General features: G+C 49.9%; 1 protein-coding gene across 6 annotated transcripts in view; it reads left to right on the top strand.

The window, feature by feature from the left end:
- The window catches only part of RREB1 (ras responsive element binding protein 1), a 162,898-nt gene that overhangs the window by 69,192 nt on the left and 73,042 nt on the right, over nt 1–20,664 (top strand). The gene's annotated exons all lie outside the window — the stretch shown is intronic.

Genomic DNA, 20,664 nt, shown 5'->3' with positions numbered 1-20,664 from the left:
GCCCAGAATTGCTTGGCTGTCCCTTGGCCTGCCTGCTTGGTACTGGCTGAAAAGGTACCATTGTTTGTTCTGCAAACACTGGGTGATGTTTGTTTCCAAGGTGACTGGTTCTATTGCTGCCATTTAAGCAAGGGGGGGATGGGGAGAGAGAAAGTTGGCTTTAAACACCTGAGAGCATCCTGTTGAGGATACAATCTCTGTGTGTGTATGTGTGTAAGTTGAATTATTATTTTAACTGAGGTAACTGAGGGAGGAAGAGGGATAGTGTGGAAATGGGAGGAAGAAATAGATATCAGTTGGTTTAAAATATCACTAAGTTCTGATACACAGTATACTTAGAAGGTAATGGTGTGAGAAATGTTAGAATTAAAGATCTGATTATCCTGCAGTTAACTGTTTTCACATTTGATAAACTAAAAAACTCAAGGGAAGAAAAATATTTTAGATGATATCCACTGAAATGTTAAATTTATTTTTGCACGAAATATAGTTGTTTATCTGTGACTTGTAAGCAGCTATTCAAATGAATAAATCTTTAAGAGTAGTATCATTAAAATTGGTTATCCATCAGGTCGCAGGACCTTCCAAAAAAAGTCAGAACAAGAGATACAAAGAGATTGGTTTCAGTCATAAAATCTATAAAGAAAAAGTTGTTGGAAAAATATGAAACGGTTGAAGTGTACTTGTGTTGAAAATATTCCAGAGAGATAACAAAAAAGATGAAAACCATCTTTTGGTGATGACATATTCATCAGTGACAGATTTTTAAGTTCAAATTAGAAAGAGAAAAATGTTTCCCTTCCTGGAATCGCACCCCTTCTTTTTAAAATTTTTTATTGTGCATGGATGCTGTTAACAGAACTTTGCCTTTTCACTCCTATCAGGTTTAGTACAGTTCATGCCCAGGTTTCAGTAAACATTAACTACTTTTATCAGGGCTTGTAGTGTGCTGAATGGCTAGCAAAGAGAGTGTACTGCAAGAGACAGATGAAAATGAGAGAGTCCAAGGTCACATGGATGTTGAATTTTAAAAAATTATGGAGAATTTAGGGGGAAAGACATCAAGTTTCACACTTTCAATATCTTCAGTTATGTGGGCCTGTAACAGGGCTGCTTGGTCTGCCCTTTCTATGTCCTGGGGCTAAAACCATTTCTTCAGATGCTCCTTCTGAATGGCAAGAAAAGTAATTTTAAAAACATTATTTTTTCTTTCCTTTCATTAAAAAAAAAAAAAAATCTTAAGACCCCCCCTTTCTAGGATGAAAAGTTCTCAAGGTCCCAGCAAAGTACTATAACATATTGTGAGAATTCTGACGATATCTGGCTTTACAGGGATTTCCTTTTTTTTTTTCCTTTCTCAAAGATTAATTGGGATGGCCCTCTGAGCGCTATAATTTCATTTCCGTAGTTAGCACAGTCAAGCGTGCTAGATGAAATATGGCCAGATACAGAGTCAGTGTGCTGGCCTCGGAAGTCGTGTAATATGTAAAACCTTCGCCCGTGTCTCTTTCCCGAAAGCAGGAGTGTGATCTGTGCTTCTTTTTTGGTGAAGTCTCTGCACATTTTGAAACCTGCAGGGGCAGCAGGAACTGCCCTCTTCCCGTCCTCCGCTGCAGGCCGCCCCGGTGGCCGACACGGGCGGTGGGGCTGCGCGCCGAGGTCGTGTCCGCTGCCCGGCGGCCCCGCGTCGAGGCCGTCGGGGTGGATTTCGGGCCTGGGAGGGCGCGGCGGAGGGCAGCCGGGCAGCCGGCCCTCGGGGGCCGCGGAGCCTTCGAGCACGCGGGGGACGGCCTGAGAGAAGCGCGTCTGCACAGGAGCGCGCGCGGCGCCCGTCGCCCCGGGGCCCGCCCGTGCCCGTCGCGCTGCGGCGGCCGGGACGCGGGGCGGCCGGCGGCCCGGGCGGCGGCGTCGGTCCGGCCCGGGCCTCGGCGCCGCCCGCCCCCTTCGGCGCCCCCGCGCGCGGGGAGCGGCCGGCGGGGCCGTCAGTCAGGGCGGCGGGCGCCGATTGGCCGGGCGCGCGGCGGGGGGCGGGGCTCGGCCGCCTCCCCGTGGGCCGCGCCGGCGTCGCCTCCGCGAAGACCGTGAGGCGCTGTCCGCTCGGCCCGCGGGGGCCGGGGCGGCGACCCCGGGGACAGCCGGAGGCCCTCGAGGAGCCCGCCTAGTGACGGAGTTGGTTGTTTAGAGGGGGCTCCTCACGGGGAGAGCGTGGAAACTTGCGCGCCCTGAGAGGAGCCATCCCACGTTTCTCCCCCGGCCCTGGTGTTCGCTGGAGGCCGTGTGGAGCCCGCGGCCGCGTGAACCTCCAGCGGCTTCGCACAGGCTGAGCGCGCCCTCTCGCACCGAGTCAGGCCCACACTGAGCAGCCTTCGAGGGCCCGGGCTTACCGGACGGCTGCTCCAGTGAGAGCAGCGCGGGGCCGCGCAAAGATGCCGCCGAGCCCTCTGGAGGCTGCGGACGCGGAGGGACGGGGGCAGCGTGGCTGCTGACCGCCGGGAAGCCCGCGGCGTCGCGTCCTCGCTGCCCCGAGTGGTGGGCGGCTGTTCGTCTCGTCTCCGATGTGGCCCGCCTTCGGCACAGAATCGGACAAGCCCCCGTGGCCTCAGGTTTTCAATCCCCTCTCACAGCCGAGCGGAACCCCCCCCCCCCAGGCACCTGTTCCCCCGGCCCCCTCCGGCGTCCACGTGGCCCTCGGGGTGACCAGCCCGCTGAGCCGGCGCCGGCCCGGGTTCTGTGCTTCGGGCCCCACCGTCCAGAGGGGACAGCGCGGCCTATGGGAGCGCTGAGGCTCCCCCCACCCCGGAGCTCAAGGCCGCCTGCCCCCCAGGCCTCCTGCCAGCGCACCCTGAATCCCCGCAGGCCCGGCCCCCAGCGGGCACGGTGGGCGTGCACACGTGTGCAAGCATGAGGCGGGTCCACCCACAGAGGGCACTGCTGCCTCCTGCACCCAGGAGCCCCGGCCCCACTTCCATGAGCAGCTTGGTACCCAGAGCACTTCCGGTGAGCCCCTCTCAAGTCTGTGACTTGTGCCTTCTTGGGTGGTCACTTTAAGATGCTGCGCTGCAGCATCCAGTGATTCTGAAGAGCAGGGGATGCAGGTTCAGTGGATCTGTTCGTGAGGTTGGGGCTTGTCCACTTGAAAAAGCTTCTGGGGTGATTAATGAACACCCCTAATAATCAGCTTTCAAAGAAAATGTGTTTATAAACAGGCTACTACTTGTACATTTATGTCTGAGAGACCAATGAATACATTTCAGCCACTGGCTCTTTTTTTTTTTTTGGAGTTAGGACATGATACATAGACCTTGTAATTCTCCTATCTGATGCTTGCTTGTTGCAACCCTGAGTTACCTGTTAAGCGAGGTGTTGTGGTGCCTGGGCTAGACCCCTGATAGGCCGTCTGCACTGGCAGGTGTAAATGCCACTAATTAATTTTTTAAGAAGTTGGCAGTGTGAGAGAATTATCAGGGATGCTGAGAACCTGGTACTGGATGTTTCTTTTGTTAAGGCCGTGGAGAGGTAATGTCACACACAGGTCATAAAGCTGCGGACGTTTAATCCTTTGGTCTGAGGTTGTGGATTTAGGGGTGCTGAATATTTTCTTTAAAAAAATGGGTAGGGGAGGCTGTCCTGGTTTCCACTGGGCCTTCCCCGCCATCCCCCACAGCTCTTGCGGTATTATCTTCTGGCGAGGTGTTTACTCAATTATCATCAGGCCCAGCTCTTGTTAGAAGAGGATAAATGGTACTTGGGCCTCTTTATCTGGACCCTCTTGCTCACCATTTTGCCACAGCTGAAGAGACAGCCTGTGCCTCTAACTGAGTCCAGTCTATTTTTCACTCCTTGACTGTGAAACAGCAGGAAAGTCAGCCGCCCATCAGTTCGTGTGCAGATTCACAGCCTCTGCTCTCGCGGCTTATGAATGCACCATTTGTTGTTGGGCGCACAACTGTTAGATACAACTGGCCTTGCAGCCCACTCTGCCTGCGACCAGAGTACATCACTGTGGTCTTTTTTCCTTTTCTTTCCTTTTTTTTTTTGCCTCTGCATAGGCCAAATTTTTGCTTTAAATACCACCATTTTGTCCACACTAGTTTCTTTGACCCAGCTTACATTTTTTACATGTAAATTTCAGAAATAGGCTTAATTTGCTCTAACTATTAGTATAGGGGTTCTGAATCAGTGCAAGTATTTTATTTTATTAAAGGAGGAGATTTTGGCTTGGTTTTTGCATATGTGCTTTTTCTCTCTCTTTTTTGGTAGTATCAAGCATGTGACTTTGAAATTTTATTTTAAATTGCGTTGAAGTCAGAAAGATTGGTTTTTTCCCCTAGATCATAGTCTCTCCTACGCTTTACACAAAATCTCTTTTTCATCAAGTACTGTCTTCAGTTTAGACTTTAAGGAAAGCTGGTAAAAGTGCAATGTGGTTTTCCAGAGTATTTGAATATATCATTACAAATGACTGTTTATCATTGCTTTCTCTTGTTAAAGCCAGGTTCCATCCCCAAATGATACCAGTAATGTTAAAGTTTTCACTTCTGTATTGTTTCTCTTTGCATACATTCTTTGACTTTGTAATTATGTATGTGTTATATATGCATACATTGGCATTATTCCTCCTTTACATTTTATTTAATTGTATTTTGGGTGAAAGAACGTGTTAGTGTATTTTCCTGCTGTACTGTACGTATTCAACAACTGAACCAGATTGTTAGTTCTCATTTTTTTTAGGCGTTGCCGTGGCTAAGGAGACACGATTCTGTTAAAATAGCAATAAACATCCTATAGCAACCAACTACAAACCTTGGCATCCTGGAGCTTCCAAAAATTAAACAGCCATATGCTGAAAATGAAGCAACTTTCTGTGGTTGAATTTTACCGTAGGTATTTAGGTTTCAAGGACTGTGTTCACTCGTTGTCTTTCAAAGGGGCTATGGATGCCCCGGGTTGCACTTAGCTTTTTGTTACATGAAGGTTTGTATAGGGAAGAACGTGTGACCGCTTGTAAGAGTCATGTTTTGATCTCACCATTCAGTTGAGGGGAAAGCTGTCTCTTTGTGAAAACTGTCCCACTGCCTGAAGAATCCTTAAGGCTGCCAGAAGACTAAGCAACAAGTTAGGAGGACAGTGAGCCCAGGTTTCAGGGCTTCCTGGAGCAGTTCTCACCTGGGAGTCTGCTCGTAGCTTCCTGAACACCTTTTCTGGCCTAGTGCAGCCTCCTCACGCTTGGTTTTGATCTGCCCATTTAAGCTGGGTAACCTCTCTGTGGACTTTGCTCCCCACTCCGTCCGGGCTCTCTTGACTGCCTTCTCGTGTGATTAACATGTGTGTTGCTCAAAATGGCAACTGAAGCATCACCCGGTATTTTCACCAGGTAGAAACTGCTTTTCCTGTGTCAAAACAGCCAGTGTGGCTTAGTTGATGCTTCTGTTGCTAAGCAGGTAAATTTCTGGTCTGCAGGCTGTTAACCCTGTAAGTGCCTGATGTCAAGCAGAGAACAACAAGAAGAAAAACCAACTTTTGCTTCCGTCTGACCCAGTGCGGTGTCCCGGCCTGCTGAAAGCCTGGCCTCGCCTGCACTTAGCTGTGTTCGAGGACCTCGAGTTCCTCGTTTCCAGGGGGAGGAGAGGAGTCAGGCGATGGAGAGGGCAGGGAAGCTGGTGGAGAAGACGCCGGGAGCTGGCAGCGAAGGTCTCCCGCTGCAGGATGCAAATTACGGGCTTGAGTCCAGTCAGGAATGGGTTTAGCCTTTCTCTCTGGGACTTTTCTCTGCAAGTCTGCCTTCCATTGCAGCCTGGCTGTGGGGAGAGGAGAAAGGGCTGCTCTGTCCGTCCCTCTGCCAGAAAGGAGTTAACAGAGCACACCGCAGAACAGGTTGGGCGAGACTGTTAACCGGTGATGGAGCCTCCCCCACCTCCCTCTCCTTCCTCTTCTGCTCCCTGCTCCTCTCCCAGGACTTGGAGGCGTCTTCACCCATCCCCTGCCACCCCCCACCCCTCCCCACTCCAGTGTCTGGCTTTCCCTCTCCCGGGCAGGACATTTGATGTGATGAAAATCCTCTGTGGCAATGAGGAGCCTGTGCGAGAGGCCTCGGCCTTGCCAGCTGTTTCTGGAGAAATCGCCGTCTGTGCCTGTCGTCATGTAACATAGGCCCCATTCACCAGAGACATTCTTGAGTGTGCACTGATGCCTCTGCGGGGCCGCGGGGTACGCAGCCTGCGATGGGGGGGAGTGGGGGCGGCCTCAAGGGGCGTCCCCGTGCCCCCAGTCCATGCCCGTGGGTCAGGAGGTGTTGCTTCCTGAAGCATCCGCAGCTCGTCAGCCTCAGGGGTATCCTGTGGCCGTCAGCTCGGGGGAGCCGAGCTCTCGAGAAGGCAGCTCTGGTCTGACATGAGTTGAGCGTGGCGTTTGTGTGGAACCCCTCCGTAAACATACCATATATAGTCACGCGGAGCCACTGTAACACACGCTGCAGGGGAGCCTCTCCCGATGCACCGCCCGGCGCCCAGAAGCAGGCTCGGGCTATTTCTGGCTTGTCGCCGCTTTCCTTTTTCTCCTTTGGAGGGAGGAGGCAGGAGGCGTCTCTTCTTTCTGATCCTCACCCTGTTGGAAGCACGCTTCTGAGGCTAGTGTGTCTGGCACGGTGAAAACTCAAGAAGCCGCGTCGTCACGGGGGAGAGACCAGATTCTCTTTGTACAGCTGCTTAGAGCAGAACCCTTGTTTTTCTGGGTGTCTCTCACCCACACACGGTTCATGTTTCATGGTCCCTGGTTCTCCACTGCCTGTTTCTGGAGCATCCTTTAACGCTGGGAGGGTGAGCTCCCCCCGGAGCCGGTACTGTCCTGGCTGGAGGAGAAGTTGCTCTTGTGTTTCCTCAGCATCCTCGCTGGGCCGTCCCCCCGCGTTTACAACACCTCGCCTTCACGCAGCGGCGAGGCCCGAGCGTCAGCTCTCTGCCGAGCAGCCCTTCTTCGCCTGGCAGGGCTGGGTCTGTGGAGCAGAGGAGACTGTAATAAGAAAGAAATGCAGTTTGTGTGTGTATGTGTGTGTGTGTTTAATCCCCCTGGAATACCTAGGCCACAGCACTTCAGCCTGTTGGAGGGAGGGAGGGAGCAGATGGTGGGAGGCATTTGTGGTTCGGATAGAGACTTCTTCCTCTTTCTTCTCTTCTTTTCCTTCCTTCCCCCCTCCCTCCAAAGGCTGCTGCGTGCCTTCTCAGGCTTCACGTATGGATAACCCTGGAAGAGCAGACGGTCTGCCACGCCGGGAGAGACAAGACGGGCACCTTCCGTGCCTTGTTCTCTTTCCTGGGCCTCATCAGCGTGAACTGACTGTGTGACAGTTAATTGTACCATCCTTCCCGTTTCTTAAGCTGATAAGCCCCTTTCTGTCTGCCTACATCAAGCCTCTTTGTGTGAGAACTTCCTAACACAGTAGAAGAACAAAGTGACAGTTTTCTTATTTACTGAAGTCTGTAAGGCATGTTTGTTATGCTCTTTGTTGTATCTTTTTTTATAGCCTCATTCCTTTAACTTATATAATTGAAGTGTTCCAAGTAGTGCTAAGTTAAAACTTCCCTAAAAAATATCAGTGTGTCCAGGATAGGGAAAAAAAAACAAGAAATATTTTTTAGGCTGTCTTTTCATCTCAAGTGCTTGGTAGATAATGTTCAGAGTAAGACACTGGGTACTGCCAGAGTACCAATTACCAGTTATGGAAGCAGCAGTTGCTTAGCTAGTATTCAGTTGACTCAAAAGTAATATATCACTTATGTGCAGGTCACTTATTTGGCATTCTGAGGTCCAGAATCTTTAGCCTGTGCCGGGGCGGGAGTGGGGAGGATATGCAAAACAAAGCTTGCAGGAAGCCAGGCAGGTTTAGGAAGTTTTAGTACTGAGACTCCTCCCCTTGATTCCTGATGGTCCTTTTAGACCCTCACTTACTTAGCACTGTTCATTCTCACTGTAGATACAGCCCTGACCACCTTGTCTCCCGTTTTTCCAGTCAACAAGAAATCAGAGGCCCAATTGGAGGTTGAGGGTGAAAAACACGCATCAGAAGGAGAAGTTCCGAGAGCCCCACGAGAACGGCCCTCGGGAGATGAGGCGGGCGCATTCACACAGCACAGCTGGTCCCCACCAGGGGGCTCGGGCACACTGAGCAGGGGCGCCTTCTGTGCTGTTTCTTAGAGCTGCCTCTGTACCCACACGCTCTCAGTAACAGCTCCAGTTAAAAAGACAGAACGCATGGCCGACCGCGGCCCCGGGTGGTGTAGGAGCAGCACTTGAGGAGGAAGGCTGTTGCGTGGTTCCCACAGGCGCCTTGTGTAATGGTTGTTCATTGTAGTGATCCTGAGTCATCACCCAAAAAGGCTGGATTAATCATACGTTGATTCACCGCACTGTGCTTAAGGGGATGAGGAAGTTTGAAAGATACTTTAGAGAGATTTACACCCAGGAGTTTTATGTGGAAAACGAACTTCTCGATACTTTTCCCCCCTTACTGCCACAATTCTCCTCATTGATACGCAGCTGCTCTATGAGCTAACGTGCGGTGTTTGAACCCAGTGGGTTCATATATATACTAAAATATTACTTGTTTTGACCAAATTTACACGGAAAAAAAGTGATGCATTAACAGATTCAAACAATGTTCAGATGCTTTTGTGAGGGTTGCTTTTCTGTATTCCTAATGTGAATTGTTCTTTCAGATTTTTAATTGAAATATTAATGCACAGAATGTCATAGATTTTTAAAGCAGGTACTAGAGAAGCCCCTCCATCTGGTGGCTACCATAGATGTCATAGTTACCTTGGAGGTGGAGTCTGTGGAAAAGGAGTTCCAACTGGAAAGGAAGCCTCAGAAAACTTAAATAGTAAAAAAAATATTAAGTGTAAGTCATCAAAGGACAAACAGAAGGAAGGAGTGTTTTTCTCCCCTCATCCCAATTCCAAGAACCATAGGACTTAAGAGTTGGAAGGTCACTTTAGAGGTCACTTGGCCTGTTTTTAGAAGTTTGCCTTTATTTCACACAGTACTCTTCCACAATTCACGTCTGTGCCCATGTCACTGGGGTAGCATCTGCGTGGTTTCTTTGGCGGGAGGACTAATCCTAACTTGAAAAGTTAGATGTGCTCACTTGGTGGAAATGACTGTATTTTTTAGGTTTTTTGTTAATTTTATTCTCAGCAGCTCCATTTTACAGATGGAGACCCCTGTGGCACTCTCTGGTGATACACCAAAAATCTCTTGGCATCATTAAGTATTTGCAGATATTTTCATGGAAATCTCAGAGTAGAACACTCCCCAGGGTAACTCATACCTACTAGTGGTTCCCAAGCATTTTGATTTTATCTTCTTAAGTACAGAGCATTGCTGGGCCTGAACTTTAATAATCAATTAAATTTATATCTTTTTTTTGTACTTGGTTTTGCTTTTTTTTTAACCGAGAGAAATTGTTCCTTTTAGAAACGTGATTAGTTTTGAAATGTGGTCTTCTGGGTGTCCATGGGAACTGTGCCTCCTGGTTGCCATGCCGAAGGTGGAACGCGTTCTCTTAGAGTGGGATGTTTGTGACTGTGTCAGGGAAGGAAAATGTATATGAACTGCGTGTAAGAAATAAGAATTAGGTCTCTGAATGTTAGACACTCACAGCAGATGGAAAAGCAGTAAAACCCAGTACTTCCCTGGAAGCAAGGAGCGGGTCTTGGGCTGGCCTTTGGGGTGTGGACAGTGCAGAGAGGGCTGCGGGAGGACGGGTGTGGCGGGGGTGGAAGGGCTTGATCTCCTTCTCTGCAATGGCCTGTGCAGGCCTGCAGCTCCTTGCGCTGTCTCGGTCGAGATGGTGTCCACCCGGCACCCACCGCGGGCAGGCCAGCCCCGGGACACCTGTTGAGAGATTGGGATGGTGGGGCTGGAGGAACAAGGAGGCAGCGTCCAGGCGTGGGTTCGAGCAGCCGCTGGCTGCCCGGAGCTCGGCCTGTGTGTGTCACAGAGGCCTCAGCTGTGGGCCTGAAGGCTGCTGTGGAGGGGACGGAGCCATCCGTTAGTGCTCTGATGTCCCCAGAACGCCCCAAAGGCACGACAGAAACTGTGGGTCCGCTGGTAGCGGCCCACTCCCTCACGTTCAGTGTTGCAGTGCTTCCCTCCTTCACGTGATCCTTCACGTGCTGTGGGTCTGCCTTAAAAGCCGACGGAAATGGCTTTTTCTGGACATCGCGTTATTTATAAAGGGGGACTTGAGACCCAAAGAGAAGAGTTGGGTCAGTGGAGGGAACGTTGTTGGAGGATTGAAGCATTACTTGATGGCTGGTCTTATCCAGGATTTTGAGATTTCAAGGAAAAGTGGACAATGGCTGCTTGTGTCTGAGGGATTCGGGCTGTCGTATGATCTGCAGACCAGCCTCCAAGTTGCCTTGCGGGCAGCCAGGGCATCCACGGAGACCGTGAGCTGTGGAGTGCGTGGGATGGGCTGGCGAGGGAGTCGCGGAGCCCAGAACTGGTTTTGGTCGTAGCCTCAGGTCTGCGTATAAGATGCACCTCCCAGGAACATGATACCTGTATGGCCTGAGATTTACTGCTGGGCGCAAGTTGGAGGAGGCAGCTTCAGGAGCTGCCGGGGGAGAGCCACCCTGTGGAGGGCCAGGGCGCGTGGACAGTGGGGGAAGGACAGCCACGCAGACCCCTTTGGGTCCAAGAAGTGGAAAGGGGCTTTGGGCTGTATCAAGCGTCGTGTTTATAAGCCCCTGGCCCTTGACTTATAGATTGATTCTCTCAACAGGAACAGGGTCGTGGAAGAAGTAAACTGAACAAATTAGACTGCAGAATCACACGAGACTGCTTTTCTCTGGCTTTCATTTTCTGAACGCGGGCGCACCTACTATGTGTCTCTTGCAGTTGTACGCACGGTGACTCTACGTGCGGATGCGTCATGAAGCAGCCATGATGCACACCGTCAGCTCACTACTGCTTGAATCAGCAGTTTTCGGGGGCCTTGCGGGAGGGTCCTGGCAGGATGGATGCACTGCTGAATTTCTTTAGTTCCGTGATTACTAATAGATCCACCGATTATCTGATTGCACATTATGCCTATTATCCTGTATCCTAAGAGAAGGTTCCCCAGGATCATTAGCTCCTTAATGAACAGCAGAGAAGTAAACCCTGTTTTCTGGTTTACATGGAGACTTTATTGTTATGCCTAGTGTCTTCAAGGTAGATGTGAGATTTTTAAAGAAAATAGAAATGTTTCAATTTTCAGCTTTTCTTTTTTTTTTTAAGATGACTTTTTCATGTCTCCTGTAAGAAGTGAAAAAAGAAAAAGAAAATCTCACCAGTAAAATCCAGCAGTTGCTGAATAGCCATAAAGCATATTAGAGAAATTAGTGTTGGGCCTTCTTATTAATTTTAGCTCTGATTTTACAGCTGAGTTACAATAGGGGAGCAAATGCATTGTGCGAGTGTTTACCTTTTTTTTTTCCTTTTCGGCCACGTGGAAGTACCTCAAGGGGTGGAATGTGACACGCCCAGAGCATGAGGTGCTCAAGGGCCTAGGAACCTGAGAAGGCCAGGGCAGCAGGGCTCTTCAGCTCAGCTCAGCTCTGCCGACGCTCGTGGGGGAGCGGAGCACCCCCCAGCCCCCGAGGAGCTGAGTTTAAAGAGTGTGTGTGTGTGTGTGTTCAAGGGGGTTGTCCTGCTAGGGAGAATTCCAGCAAGAAAGCCCCCCACCTCTGAGGTACGTCATAGAGCCCACTCAGCTGAAGTCCTCCTCAGAGAGCCCTCCAGAGAAGTGCTGTTTGCTTCACAGACCAGAAGGACCTGTGTGTGGTTCTAGCACATATTTAAAAATTCTCTGTCCCCAATTCTTTCAACTTTGTGTATTTCATAAATTTTCTAGTTTAAGTTGATGGGTTGGTGTAGATTACATTATGTTTTGGCCCTGTGGTTCTTGGAGGTGGGGATTTATTGTTTGTTCCACATAAAATAGAAGGTAGTGTACTGTGGACAGCTCAACCTGGATGGGCAAATTTTTCTAGGTTAACTAGAAATTATTATTATTATTATTTTAAAGAGCAGTTTTGTGGTTCAGTGGTGATGCTTTTAGCTTAAAGAGATTATCTTTTCCTGTTTGGGCAAAATATGGTATCAGTTTGCTCATGATTAATGAATAAAGTCAAAACCCTTTCCTTCTGGCCTGCCTTTCAGAGCCCAGGGATTCTGGCTGGCTGGGGCGCCTGCGTGTGCACACACTCACATACACACGCACACAGTTTCGTGGGACTCTTGACCTGAGTCCTTCAGTGGATTTATTTTTCACATGTTCAGTGCTTCTCAGCATGTTTAGATTGTTCTAAACTGCCGGTAACTGTTACGTAACCATGCTGCAGTGAAGAGGTTTCATATCTGGTGAAAAACACCCCAAAATGGGACATTGGGGAAAAAAAAACTCATTTGATGAAGTGAATGAGAGTAGAAATCCTAGCTAACCAGTTTTGTTACAAGATACATCACATCTGTGTTTGATAGAATGGACTTAAGGCTGGTGTAAAGGTCCTTTTTATAAAGGTGATAGGAGTTGTTTCAGTGGGCTTAAGCTAAAGCTATCAAACAAACTTTAAAATCTCAGTGGCACAGCGCACAAGATGTCATTGTGAAGTCTGTTGCAGGCTGGCAGCTCTCTCGAGGAGCTCCCTTCCAGGCAGTGACCCAGGGTCCTACACCACCCCCCCACCCGCCTCTGCACGTGCTCCCAGGCCGCCACTGTAAGGAGCCAGCAGACCACGCAGGTGCTTTTAAAAGCTTCAGACTGGAAGTGATGTATGTCATCTTTGCTCACAGCCCATTGGCCAGAACTTGTCATCTGTAGCGTGTGGAGGTGCAGGGGTGCTGGGCAGTGTGGAAGAACCCTTGGGCCTTCTCCGTGCAGTAAACCACTTTGCCATTCTGCTTAGGATATCTCATCCAGGCTCACTGTGCAGATAAATAAACCAGGTTAAGGCTTAGGCCTGAAGCATAGAAAACACAAGGAGTCAAGTGGTCCACAGACCCGTGGTCCTCAAAGTGTGAGGCTCGGAGCGGCAGCATCACGTGGGAGCTTGTTGGAAACACAGATGGTTAGGCCCTACCCCAGACCTTCCAGTGAGAAACCGGAGGTGAGGCCCAGATCTGTTCCAGTGAGCTCTCTGGACATATGTTAATGTTTGAGAAGCATGGCCCTGGGTGAATGGAACGTCTTTGGGGCCTGTTGGGCTGCTCGTTAGCAGATCAGCCCTGAAGTCCTGATGTGCACTCCTCCCCGGACTGTATTTTTTTATTTTTTTGGCCACACGGTGCAGCATGCAGGATCTTAGTTCCCTGACCAGGAATTGAACCCACACCCCGTGCATTGGGAGCGCAGAGTCTTTTAAGCACTGAACCACCAGGGAAGTCTTCAGATTCTGTTTACGCACTTTCCCGGGGTAACTCCGTCTCCCAGCTGCCACACAAAATAGGTGTTACCGTCGTCTCGAGAAAACGGCCAAGAGAGGCAAGTGGAAGAGGCCAGATTTGAACCTGGGCAGCGTGGCTCCCAAGTCCGCTCCTTAGCCAGCCCCTGTGCCGTCCTGCTTGCTGGCCACACCGCGGCCATCTTGTCGCTGTTTCTTGAATGGAGCCGGGCTGGCGGCACGAGCAGGAAGTGTGGTGTGTCGGTGACAGTTCCCACTGCGCCCCTCGCCACAGCCTCACTCGTTGGTGGTTTGCGTTGCCGACAGGCCGGCTGGGGCTGGGGGTGCGCAGCCAGGAGCAGCGGCCCCCCGGTCATTAAGCCTGGACGACTTGTAGCCTGGGGCTCTTAGGGGCAGAACCGAGTGGCTGGCGGGAGACGTTTGCTGGGAGTGAGTCGGTGCCGTCGCAGCAGGGAATGTGCTCTTCAGTCGGCCTGTGTGTCAGCTCCGGGCGGGGATGAATCCCTGTTCCCGGCGCCTTCCCTCCTGATTGGGCTCATTTTCCGTTATCATCTGCCCTCTCTGAGATGCTCATCTAGGGCCTGACTCTATGAGGTGGTCTGAAGACCGCTGTCTGAGTTTGCATAGGGAAGTATGTTTTTTTTTCTACCAAGAAAATGGATAAAAGGGTTCTCTTTCCACTTGGGAAATTCAGGTCAAGTTAGATGCAATCCAGTCTTTTGAATTTTGACCCGACTGAAACAGATTTTCCAAATGGCGTTTAGAAACAGCTTTTCAGGCGGTGCCATTTCCTTGCATCCTTTTCAAATTTTTAATGATTAACTGCATTTTCTTTCTTCTCAGTGGGTCTGTTGTGTGTTGTTGCTGAGGTGTGTCCTGCCAGCCCCTGCTTTCCTTTCCTTTCTTGTCTTTTGGGCTCAGCAGCCTAGAACCGAGCCGACTCCTGCCTGGGATAGGATCAGCTTTGGCCATAGGTAGAGGATAAAGATAGCAACCCCTTTCGGTTTCCTCGTTGGGTGAGAACAGCTGCAGCGCTTCGTATCGCTCTGAACATAACATCTCATTCCAGAGTCACTGAAGTTTTTAGTTTTCTGCAAGCCAGGGCTTAACCACGGGGTTTTCACATTCAGACTCAGAGTCTCGAGTTTTCCTGTGAGAAACAGTTGCTTGTTTAGTTGAGTAATTTAAGAGAACAGAGATGATGGCGGGGGAGGGAGGAGACCATTTGTGTGTTTCTCCAGAGACCCAGCCCCTTCGTCTCCTTCATCACTTTCAGCAGTTTTTATTTGTTGAGGTGCTCTAGCAGAGGTGTAGATAATTGAAGTTAATCTTGAGTCAGGTCTAAACAAAAGAAGAGAAAACTGACCTGAAAAAGAACAACTCAAGTCACACTAATTGAATCGCCAGGCCCTGCATGTGGATCTGCTGGGACCGGCTGACCTGGGGACGCGGTGCCCATGCTCAGGGTGGGCCGCGCGCCTCTCAGGAACGTCTGACTCCTGGGTCCCCAGCGGTTCCCGGCTGCGTTCCACACCGAGGCGCATCTGGGTGAGAGTTGCAAAGTTCAGCCCTGGTGAAAAAAAACACCGTGAAAGCCGTTTGGAGTGGGTTGGGCATTTGGAGGTTTCTCTCTCCCCTCGCAGACCTGGTGCCCTTGCTGTTTGTAGATGGCATACACTTGTTTACTGGTGAGGGGAGCAGCTACTTGTGTGAATTGGGCATCTGCTGGAAGAACACTTGCCGCAAATAGCAGTGATAAAAGATGCAGCTCCTTGAGATTTTCTCCCTTCCCCTTAGCCAGCTATCCAGAGTCGGAAACAGAATGCCGGACTCAGCATGAGTAGGAGGAGCAGGCTCCAGAGGGCCCCCGCCCCGCTCCTGGGCCCATTCTTGTGGCCACGTGGTTGTAAAGACCTACGCTAAGAGCGCCCCCAGTCCCCCGCCCCCGGCCCCGTTCAGCCACCGTGCTCCCTCTCGCCACCTCTCGGGGGTCCTTGCCTTCGAAGCTACCAGTTCCCCTTTTCTCTTCCTGCTCCTTGTAGCATAGGGCCCACTGCCTGTTTTCTCGAGATTACTAATCCGCAGTGTCCGAGCGCCGCTTCACGTTCGAGGCGAGGACCCTCAACTGCTGCGCCTCCTTCAGCTCCCCTCATCTCTCTCCTCCGGGGGGTTCCACGCCCTGTCGTTGCCGACGGGTCCACACGCATTCTCCCTCCCAGTCCTGGTTCTGCTCTGTGTCCGCGGCTCAGAGTGGCTCTTCATGCCCCATCCTGTACCTTCTCATCTGAATCTCAGCTCAGCCGGCTCAGGCCTCCCTCCTCTGTGGAGGGGGGATGGCACCTGTACTCCTGAGCCCTAATTTCTCACCCTGGTACCGAGACCCTCCCTTCTCACCCATACCATTTCTTCACTTGCCAAGTGTCTAAAAAACAGTTGAGCCCAGCCCCCTTAACAGCTGAAAGCTTCTTCCAGGAAGTTTGAACCTGTGGCCAGAGTGACTTCCTGCTCAGCTCCCTCTGCTCGGCAGCGTGATCCAGGCGGCCTCCAACTCTCTGCAGTTCTTTGAAAGGCATTCAGGTTTATCTTTCCCTCTCTCTTCCCTTTGTTCCCATTTCCAGTCTGGTCTCCCTCCCCTGCGGTCCCACACCGTGTTCAAACAGGTTTCCTTAAAACTGTGACATCATCTCGTGCACGCCCCGAGCCCACGCCCGCTGCTGCCCCAGCCCAGCATCCCCAGCTCCCTGTGACCATCCCTCGCGCCCCGTGCAGGCAGGACCCGGCTCCCCACCTTCTCGTGGTCCTTTCTGGGTATCAGCTCCCCCAGCCTCTCTGCCACCTTGGACACTCCTCCACTTAGACAAGCCAGTGGTTTTTCCGGACTTAAAATGAGTACTGCATAGGCAGCTCTGAGTTCTCTTCCCTTCTCAGGGTCTCTTTTTAGCACCAGAGGGTCTCTTCTCCCCTGCCCCCACTGTCCCCCACCTGCCCTCCCCAGTCTCGTAGCAGATGGGTAGTTACTAATCGAGGGAACAATCATCAGGAAATACTTACGGGCCTTGGGTGGAGTGTTTTTTCCCGCCACCTTTTGAAGGGAGATTGCAGGTCTCATTTGTTTATTTTTACAGACAGTTTTTTTTTTAACCTCTGACAGCTTGAAGGCCAGAAAAAAAATTGGTTAGTTGTCACCTTGAAAGGAGACGTAAGAAAACAAGGACCAAGCCAGCACTGTCCCCCGCCCCCCACCACAGCCACCTTTCAGTCACACACACCATGGTCACTGTCCCCTGGTTGTGACTCTCGAACTTTACAACTGATATAATCCTCCCTTTTATAGCCAGTTTATTTCATTTATGCATTGCAATTCAAACAAGGACTACATAGAGGAAATCAGTTTTAATTCTTGGTTCCTATTTAAAAGGCTCACTGACACCCCCATTACCTTTTGTTAATTGCAAAACAAACATCCTCCAGAAGACCACCCTCTATTCTGAGACTCCTTTGAGATTCCCAGGAATTGCCAGTACTTAGGCCACATTTACACCTGTACGTGGATCTTAGAACAAACCTCCTCAGTGCCTTTGATGGCCTAGAGTTAGTGGTAATAGGCACTGTTTTAACCTAACGGCATCGGGAAACCAACTTGGTTCCATCGGTTGTTTCTGGAATGACAGAAACAGAACCAAGCATGTAGACACAGTGACACCGGGGGCCCACGAAGACCTCTCCCCACCCCCCGTCTGGAGGGCGGGTTCTGCCCTGAGGTTTAACTGTTCACAGCCAGCGCTGGGGGCTCGCCGGGGGACTGGATGTCACTGACTGCTCCTGAGTTGTTGTGTGTCAGGCACTGTTTGAAATGCATTGCATGGCTAATCTCATCTTCAGAGGAAAAAGGAGGGTTTGAAAATCTGGTCAAATTTATGGACTCTTCCCCGTGCTGGTCCCAGACGATGCCACATCAATTTTACATAGTTTCGAGGCTATGAGTCTTACAGTTGCCTGTAGAGCGGGGTTCATCCACCTGAGCACATCACCCCTACTAGGTGGCCCATAATAGGCCTGGATTTTTAGGATAAACTAAACAAAAGCCTGCTGTGTGCCGGGCCCTGGGCTTCGACTAAAGATAAGTCAGAAAGGAGAAAGAGAGGGAACAGTTTCACATCTTAAAAAGAATACAGTTGGATTTCTTTCTTTCTTGTATCTTAAAAAAAACTATAAAAATAAAATTTACAGTGACATTAAATTATACTTTTATTTATTTTACTTTTATTTTTAAAGAATCCCTCCAGTCCCATGACACTGTCTCATTTAGGTTACCTCTTTCAGACTTTATCTGTGAATGTAACATAAAATGCCTGAATGTCCTAGGTTGCTTTTTAACGTTGGTCTAACTTAAAAACACTTCCCTGTGTTTTCACATGTTGACCTTTACATGTGAGGTGGGACCAGGCCTGAGCAGGTTTTGGGTAGATGGGGCAGGGAGCTGGTGACTCACCTAGAAGAAGTCAGCCTGGCTTAGGAGATGTCCTTCTCTTGTTGGTTTCATGGGTTATTTCCCTTTGTACCTTGAAGCTCTGATAAACCCTGGGGAGAATAAAGAATCATAGTAAAAAAAAAGTAAATTACTTGTAGGGTCAGCTCACTGCCCTTCCATGCCTGACAGTTAAAACCGTACATGATCATCTTTATTCCTGCTGTAGGGCTTAAAAGGGCTTCTCTGGTGGCTCAGATGGTAAGGAATCCAACTGCGATTCAGTGCAAGAGAGCCAGGGGTCAGAGACCTGGAAGATCCCCCGGAGGAGGGCATGGCAACCCACTTCAGTATTACTGCCTGGAGAATCCCATGGACAGAGGAGCCTGGTGGGCTACAGTCCATGGGGTTACAAAGAGTCAGACATGACTGAGTGATTTCACTTAGGGCTTGAAAACCGTAACTCAAGCTTACTGGAGAAAAAGAGTACATAGACCTACACTGTCCAGTTCAGCAGCCCGCCAACCACACGTGGCCCTTTCAGTTTAACTGAAATGAACATTTACAGTTTAGTCCCTTAGTCACACTAGCCTCATGTCATGTGCTCATGGGCCTCGCGTGGCTCAAGGCTACGAGACTAGACAGCAGAAAAGTTCTTTTCATCTTCAGACAGCACTGCTCTACACCATATCGATTCAATAAAACGTTCTACCCAGCACCTAACGTGTGTCTTACAGGCTAGGCTCTTGGAAAGAGAGAGAAGGATGGGTCTTGTTGGTCTCTTGTTTTATATTTGGTAGAGTTTTGTGTAGACTTGTTACGTGTAAGGGAACGCTTTTTGAAGCGCTCCTTCCCACACCAGCAGCCGATTTGACAATGAATGCCTACACGTGTATAGGTGCATATGTTACATATTCCATTCCCCACAAGTGTTTCATCTTCCTGTGCCTGGCAGCGCCCCCTCCCTCCCCGCGTCCCCTCCTTGCTCACCTCCTCCAGAACCGTCTCCTTTTTTCCATCTGCTCCTTTCTGGCTAGGGACAGTCTTTGGTTTTCTTTTAAACAAAATGCCTTGCTTAATCCTGCTACTCAGTAACCAGTCCCTTCCTGCTGTATTCTCTTTGTTCTCTCCTGTGCTGGGAATTTCTCCTGCGTGAAGCTAACTGCTGCGTGGCTGCTCCCTGACCTTCGCCCTCACTCCCCACAGTCAGGCTGGTCCCTAGGTCCTCATTGATGTTTTCCTGGCACCCCACCCCCACCCCCGTCCCTCAGATCCGTTCCTAGACTGCATTGCAGTAGCTTCCTGGCTGGGTTATATGCTCTGATCATCAATTTTTAAAACTGCTGCCAAGAGTTTTTGAAAATATGGTTATGATTATTTCATCCCAAAGGTTTCTCTTTGGTTTTGGTTTATTGTTTAAGAGGGGTGGGGTCTTCGGTGGGTTCCCACAGCCACAGGGTAAAGTTCGCCGCTGTGAGCCGGTGCCATGACCCCAGCGTGGTTGTGCTCGCCTCCACGCTTCCTCTTTGGCACAGTGGGCTGGTGCAGCCCCAGGACTCCCAAGGGTTTTGTTTGCTGGGCAGAGACTGAAGGCAGAGCTTTGGCAGTTACACAGGGGATTGCCATTTTTTTCTTATGCCAAGTAAGGGCATTAAAAAAAAAAAATGTCTGAACCATCTACTGTCTTTATCATTTCCTCTAAAAAGAAGGCATTTTAACCTAAAAAAAAAAAAAAAAGAACACAAGCATTGTGAGAATCTCAATAAATCGTGACTTTCCTCATTTCACTGGGGAGGCGTGAAAATGTAGGCCTGTAGGAGCTGGTGCCCTCCACGTTCCTCTGGGGTCTCCATGCTCTTCCCTTGTGCGTTTCCTTCTAATTGGAATGCCCTGTCTGCTGGAAGCTGGATCTTTCCACACACTCAGGGTTGCTTTTGCTCCACTGCCCTCACACTTGATGACTTATCTCTGGAGAGCCCTGCAGCCTTTAAAGCTTTCGGCTCATAATCCATTTTCCCTGGGATGCAAATGGGTCTCTTTGAGTCTTGTCTGCTCCTGTCTCCCCACTCTCGGGGGTTCTGACACCTGGAACTGAAGTAGACTAACGTGTGAGACCGAGCACCATTCCATTTCAGGGTTTCACAGCGAGACCCAATCTTGCCCTACATCTCAGGCCCAAAAATAGTATGGAGCATCTAGCTCATTTTAACCCCCGCAAGGACACCCTTTTTCTGTGCATTTGGCCAGGTCTTGGCTCTGAAGACAGCAGGAATGGGCCTGGAACTCCCAACTGCGGAAAACAGAAAATACTCGTTTTTGTGTGTGTGTGTGTGTGTGTTTAATGAAACCTGTTTGGTGACTGAGGACGTAGAAATGATAAGTGCAGGAGTTTAAGGCCTGACAACCCTGATGGATTGATGTGTCCCTTTGTTTTCTCTTTCTTCAAGCTAAAAAAATTAAGACAACATTTGCCTGGTGTTGTCAGTGAGAATGATATTTGACTGTACCTTTGCATTGCACGGAATGTGTGACTGCCACCAATTGCACAGTACTTTGAAAATCTCAGTGTAAGGCTGGGGGGACTAGAATTACTTTGCATATCTGTCTTCCAGACTCTGGTCCCATTACAGGGCTCTTGGCTGATAGAGTGAAGAAAGTCGTCGCCCACAATTTGTAGGTGCTTGTGGTTGAAGCCTTTGAAAGGGTTATACTTTGGCTCCAGCACAGCATTAGGGGTTACTGCAAAGAATAATG

This window comes from Moschus berezovskii, chromosome 23 (genome assembly GCF_049115385.1).
Source record: "Moschus berezovskii isolate FMDL1 chromosome 23, NW_MosBer_1.0, whole genome shotgun sequence".
Lineage (NCBI taxonomy): Eukaryota > Metazoa > Chordata > Mammalia > Artiodactyla > Moschidae > Moschus > Moschus berezovskii.
This window is presented reverse-complemented; position numbering and strand designations above follow the sequence as displayed.